Source organism: Sminthopsis crassicaudata, chromosome 5 (assembly GCF_048593235.1).
Source record: "Sminthopsis crassicaudata isolate SCR6 chromosome 5, ASM4859323v1, whole genome shotgun sequence".
Taxonomy (NCBI): domain Eukaryota; kingdom Metazoa; phylum Chordata; class Mammalia; order Dasyuromorphia; family Dasyuridae; genus Sminthopsis; species Sminthopsis crassicaudata.
In genome coordinates, this window is record NC_133621.1 from 60,147,810 (window position 1) to 60,154,825 (window position 7,016).

At 35.9% G+C, this 7,016-nt stretch overlaps 1 protein-coding gene across 1 annotated transcript in view; it reads left to right on the forward strand.

Moving 5' to 3' along the window:
* Positions 1–5,726, forward strand: part of OTUD1 (OTU deubiquitinase 1) — a 171,206-nt gene extending 165,480 nt beyond the window's left edge. Inside the window, exon 3 of the transcript XR_012482176.1 lies at positions 5,343–5,726. The gene's annotated coding sequence lies outside the window, so the exon portion shown is untranslated. The remainder of the gene's footprint in view (positions 1–5,342) is intronic.
* The last annotated feature ends 1,290 nt before the right edge of the window (positions 5,727–7,016 follow it).

Here is a 7,016-nt window from a genome sequence, read left to right on the forward strand (position 1 = left end):
AACTGTGCATACCCTTTGACCCAGCAGCGCTACTACTGGGATTATATCCCAAAGAAATACTAAAGAGCGGAAAGAGACATATATGTGCCAAAATGTTTGTGGCAGCTCTTTTTGTTGTAGCTAGAAACTGGAGGATGAATGGATGTCCATCAGTTGGAGAATGGTTGGGTAAATTGTGGTATATGAAGGTTATGGAATATTATTGCTCGGTAAGAAATGACCAGCAGGAGGAATACAGAGAGGCCTGGAGAGACTTAAATCAACTGATGCTGAGTGAAATGAGCAGAACCAGAAGATCACTGTACACTTCAACAACAATACTGTATGAGGATGTATTCTGATGGAAGTGGAAATCTTCAACATAAAGAAGATCCAACTCACTTCCAGTTGATCAATGATGGACAGAGGTAGCTGCACCCAGAGAAGAAACACTGGGAGGGGAATGAAAATTGTTAGCACTAATATCTGTCTGCCCAGGTTGCATGTACCTTCGGATTCTAATGTTTATTGTGCAAAAAGAAAGTGATATTCGCACACATGTATTGTACCTAGACTATATTGTAACACATGTAAAATGTATGGTATTGCCTGTCGTCGGGGGGAGGGAATAGAGGGAGGGGGGGTAAATTGGAAAAATGAATACAAGGGATAATATTATAAAAAATATATATATATATATAATAAAAAAAAAAAATTCTGCTCTATAACTTGCCCTGCTATTACTTAACTTCCTTCCCCCTGCCAAGGATTCTTCCCTTGTCTTTTTCCCTCACCTTTTACTTCCCCATCCACCTATTCCTTCCTTCTTATTTTGGAGACATAGATTTATAGATTTTGGAGGGTGTTATATCCTTCATGGTGGTATATGTGTACTGTTGCCTATTGAACCCATTTCCCATGTGAACAGGTTTTCAGAACTACAAGCCTCCCTCTAATGCCTCTATATCCTTCCTCTGTACCTCATTTGTATGATTGCTATTTTTGCCTTAACTCTGGCAGTCTTTCTTTTGAGCTATCCTATTGTTGAGGTGAATCTTAAACACATACATAGCGTAAAAACCACAAACAATTTCTTTAGGTTTAAACAGTTTGCCCATATTAAATTCCTTAAAACTGATCTTTCATATTAGCTCTTATATGTTAAATTTTCTAAGTTCTGGTTTGGTTGATAGAAAGTCCTGAAAATCTACAAGTTCATCGAATGTCCATTTTTTGTCATCCAAAATTATAGATAATTTTGCTGGATATGATATTTTTGCCACAGCCTAGTTCTTTTGATTAAATATGATTCCAGAAGGTGTGGTCTTTTATTGTGGCTGTTGAATTCTAATTTTAGCTCCAGTGTATTTGAATTTTTTTTTTCTTGTTTCTTGAAAATTTTTCACTTTAATCTGTGGATTTCAAAATTTGGCAATAATGTTCTTGTGTGTTTTCCATATAGTATCTCTTTGAGGTGACAATCAGTGGATTTTTTTTATTTCTACTTTCCCCTCATGTTCTAAACTCCAGGACAATTTTTTGGATTATTTCTAGCATGATTGTGTCAAGGTCTTTTTCTTGGTCAGAACTTTCTGGCAGAAAATTATTCTTATATTTTCTCTTCTTGATCTGTTCTCTAAGTCTGTCATTTTTCTTAAAAGATGTTTCACATTCTATTCTATTTTCTCATTCTTATTATTTTTTTATAAAGTGTTTGGCAAACATTTTTTATTAATTTTATAATTATAACATTTTCTTTGACAGTACATATGCATAGGTAATTTTTACAACATTATCCCTTGTATTTTCTCATTCTTAATAATCTGTTTTATTATTTATTGTTCTCTCATAGTTTCACTGGCTTCCCCTTGCCCAATTCTAATTTTCAAAGAATTATTTTCATCTTTGAGACTGTATCTTCTTTTCCCTTGGCTAATTTTTTTCTCCCCATAATCTTCTTGTTTTTCTTGGATGATTTTTAAAAATTTTATTTTTTAGTTTTTCCTCAATGTCCCTCATTTGATTTTTAAGTTATTTTTTGAGTTTTTCTATCAATTTTCTCTGGTCAGGGAGCAATTTCATTTGGGGTAAAAGTTTTTTGTTTTGTTTTGTTTTGTTTTTTACTTCAGTGTCCTCCTCTGAAGATGAACCCCAGTCTTCCCTGTTCCCATAGTATGTTTCTATGGTGAGGCTCTTTCTTCTTTGTCAGTTCACTTTTTTTAATAATTGGTATTAGTCTAAGCACCCCTAATCCTGGAATGTGGGAGATAGTTTCTCTGGCTTTACTTCAGCTCTCCACTCTGACCAGGAACCCCAAATCAAGAATTCCCCCTTTCTACAAGTGCCCACAGCCAGCAGCATCCTTGCCCCACTGCCTCTGCACTTCTAGCCCAGGGCTGTGTCCTATATCCCAGCTGGGCCTGACATTCCCAATCAGCCAAGATTCCCTCAGTCTTCTCAGACTCAGACTGGACTCCACAAACAGTCTCGGAAGTGAAGGTCTCTGTGGTTCCTGCCTAAGTTCCAGCCATGCCCAGCTAGTCCTAGGAGCCCCACTTGGTGATTCTGCTGGAGCTAGACTGAAGTGTTTGTTAATCCCAGCCTTGGGCCGTAGCATCAAGAGGACCCCTGTTGTATCCCAAGCCTTCTTGATTTTTCACCAGTCTATGTTTGCCCTGAGGCACAAATTTGTTCTGTTTGTGGGAGAAAATCAGGAGATCTTGAAATTTACTGACCTACTCTGCAACCTTCCCAGAATCCTCTTGCCAATCCCACTTTTTAAGGAGTTTTTTTCCTAAATTGTTGACTCTTTTTAAATGATTCTCTTGCATCACTCTCATTTTCTTTTAAAATGTATATGTTTAAAACAAATACAAATTTTTTTTATTAATTTTTATAATTATAACTTTTTGACAGTACATTTGCCCCTCCTTCCCTCCACCCCCTCCCCTAGATGGCAGGCATTCCCATACATATTAAATATCTTATAGTATATCCTAGGTACAATATATATGTGCAGAACCGAATTAACAAATACAAAATTAAAAAAAAAAAACAGAAAAGAAAGAAATATAGAAAAAAGGAAAAAAATTGTCATGTGTCCAGTAGAACATCAGGGAAAATTCAAATATATAACAATAAATTCTCATCTCAAGAAAGCATATATAATAATAGAAGACATTATATTCATGTTTGTCAATCTTTGCTTCCTTGTAGATTTTTTCTGTTTCCTTCTATGCCCTTTTTACTTTATTATTTCTACTTTCAGTCCCCTTCACCTCTTCCCCAGCAGACTACACAGATATATTTATTATACATACATAATACACATATGCACACATAGACATGCATCTAAAATAATATTAATATGGCTGACATAATATAGATTTCTCTCTTGATTGAATCTTTGTTTGACTTTATCTGAGATCAATGACTACTACCACTATTTTTTCCTCTGATCATTATTATTGTGTTTCTGTATATCTCTTATTTCCTATCTCTGCTAACTCTGCTACTTTTCTATTCCTTAACTTGCCTTGCTATTACTTAACCTTCCCTACCCCCCACCATGGATCCCTCTCCATCTTCTTCTCCTTCCCTCTTTATTCCATTTTCATAGTCTACACAGCTTATCCCATTCCCATTAATCTAAACACCCTTCTGTACACTACTCATTGTGAATCCTAGTTCTGATCTTACTAGCTTTAGGGACTCTTAAGAAAATTACTTAACTTCTCTGAACCTCTTTCTCCATTTACAAAATGTTATAATAATATTTACACTCCATACTTCATATATGTCATGAGTATGACAAAAGTACTCTATAAATCTTAAAACATGATAGAGATGTATCATTACTAATGTTTCCATTTAATTTTCTTTGTATCTTATCTTTCTTTATAAATTCCTTTTGACTATATTCTTTGGAGCATTAGGCTGTTAAAAATAGACAAAATGGGAGTACATTTGGCTGAAATTATAAAATTCTACAAGTCTTAGACCATCCCTCTTTTGGGGGCATCCAAAGGTGACTAGGGAAGAGTCAATAAGACAGACTAGCTCAGGAGCTGGTGTAAAACCAATTTCCTAGGAAGACAGGAAATAGTGAAAAAACTATTTTAGATCACATTTCCCTGCCTCAGCCACTTGGGTGGTGTGGTGGCAATTCAAAGTTATAAATAGAGATATTTTGCTAGAAGCATCTTAGAGAACAACCATCACTCTAGTTTGCTGCTGACTGTTCTTTTCCATGGGAATGTAGAAAATGCATATAAACAATTTATAAGACTAGCTTTAGTTAGCTTTTACAAGCACAATTTGTGGAAATTGTAGCACCTTTGTCAATTAGTGAGGTATTATGGGAATTCTTTAAAATAATTTCATTCAGTGTTCTATTTTGTTAAGCTTCTGGACAGCCAAACAGGATTTAAATGATTGATTAGCAAATTCTGCTAATGATTTTGATTAACTCTATTTGTTTTGCCTGTAATTATCTCCCTCTAGTAATTAGAATTCTGTCACAGTGCTCAGACTTGATATAATTTTGGATAAAGATCATACCAGTAAGATTTGGATGTATTTATAATTTCCAAGCAATTATAGGGCACATTTGGCAAAGCCTTAGAATCAGCCCCCTTTTTGAGGAGAAAAAAAAAAAAAAAACAATTGTCATCTATGAAAGATATCTGGTAATGTAAAATGAATGATTTCCTTAAAACAACTCTTCCCAAGAAAATTATATGCTCTGTAAAGACAATATTAGTTTAGATTAAGTCATTTTAAGAAATGGGGAGAGAATATTTAGATAGCTAACTTGTTTTTGCCTCCCTGCCCAACTCTCTATTCCCCAAAATAAGGTCCAGCTAGAATAAGTTTATCTCAAAGATCATAATATCCAATGTTAACTACAAGGTGAAGACATTTAAACCTCTTTTGGACCTGGACCTTTGAAAATCCCCTATTCTAGTGACCTGGGCAGATAAATGGCACAGTAGACAGAGTGCTAGACCTGGAATGAAGAAGACTCATTTCCTCAGACACTTACTAACTGTAATACTGGGCAAGTCACTTCACCCTGTTGGCCCCAGTTTCCTTATCTGTAAAAATGAGCTGGAGAAAGAAATGGCAAAACAGGCTGGTATCTTTTCCAAGAAAACCCCGATCAGACCTTAAAGTCCCCATGGGACACAACCAAAAGCACTGAGCAACAATAAATTCTAGTGACCAGAAGAGAGATGTGATTATATTTTAGGAAATGATTTCTACCTGCTAATGATCATGAGCCAAGTATTATTAAGGTGGGTTTTTTAAGGAGATTATAATATTCTGTAAATGTTTGAGCAGATATTATTTTATCCCCATAGGAAAAATGGAGCAATTATCCAAATTTACAAGATCCATCTGAAAGCCAAGTCCGAACAGAGGTTTAGATGTCTGAGCCTCGGAGTTTATGTTGGATATTGTAATCTGTGAGGTAAATCTATTCTGCAAAGGGGTGAAAACAAGAACACAATGAAGTAGCTAATATTGATAGCATGTAGCAACTAACATCTCTGCTTATGCCTTACTGGTAAGGTCAACATAATTAAAATCATTTTTTCTCTTTGGTTGCCTACATTTTTTCAACACTGTTCTTTTGTAAGTCTCTCTTTGAGGAGCTAATAATGATTGTGATCTGCTTTTGACAACTGTTTTAAGGTCATCTTAATTGGACTCTTTTTAAAAAATAAAGTGATGGAGACTAACTATATAGTTGTTTGCTCAATCCATCTTACAGCAGAGAATAATATTTCAATGGTTCGATTTTTGATGGGAATATTGGTATTACATCTCAGTGGGAGGCCGTGTGGTCCAGTGGAAAGAGCCCTGGATGTGCAGTCCCTGATTTTATTAGTAACTCTCCTCAGTGACCGTAGGCAAGGCCGAGGACCTGTGTCTCAGTGACCTCCTTTGTAAAAACCACGGGAGTGGAATTGGATGACCTCCACGGATCTTTCATGACTCAGGTCTATGCTCTTATGGACACAGAATGTCAAACGTCCTCATTGTGTGGTTTCACGGTATGGCTCAACCACACATCCCCTATACAATTCTGCCAGAGAGGTGCAATTCTCCAAGGCAGAAACTCAACACTTTGCTAATTGGGGATAATAGATTCCTCAGGATGTGCTTTCTCAGCCACCTGGTGGTTTTGAATGGCAGCTTTTAAGCAGGTGAAGAACTTCCTGAAAATTGATCAAAGTCAGCATTAACACTCCTGCCTAAACAGTTTACCCATGCAGACTTTTCCTCTCACAAGAGCTGCTGACTGTGACAGCTGATGAGCTAAACAGGGCCAGAGGTCAACAGTTCTGTGAAGTCTCTTAATTATTACAGGATCAACATGTTTTACAAATGTGTGTCCTGTACGCATTGCTAAACTGCTGTAAAAATGGGAGTCAAGACATTCTCCTTCCATTTCCCCTCCCCCTGACTAAAGAAGGAAGCCAAAGGGCTTTCCTGATGTTCTAAATATGGAACTTAAGACAGAATGAGGATGAAGCTCTTAATTACTCTCTATGTTCAAACTTTTACTGGATAATTGAATCTATCTGCCTGTGTGATCTACATTTTATCAGTTGAACTATGATACCATGATATATTGTGCACAAGGATATATCTAGTACTTTATCCAAAGCATAGCTTGGTTGGGATTTTGTGTCAGTCTGAAATTAGCAGCTTTTTTTTTACCTTAAATTAAACTTTTCAATATAGAATTATGTGCTTTAGGGATCCCTTTAGAAGCACTGCACCTTTCTTCAAGGCAAATGTTTCTGCATGGCTGCAGGCTGGTTCAGAGTAAAAAACAATAATCTTTCCTCCTCATTCTTCCAGCTTTACCCAACCACTGTCCCTCCATATTCAGGATGCTTTTTCCTGTCCAGCTTTTTCATTGAGATAGGTCTTTATTATCTTGAAATCTTAGTGATTATTTAAATTATATAATTTATCTTTATTATAATAAATGATATAATCATGACATATAAAATAAATTAGAT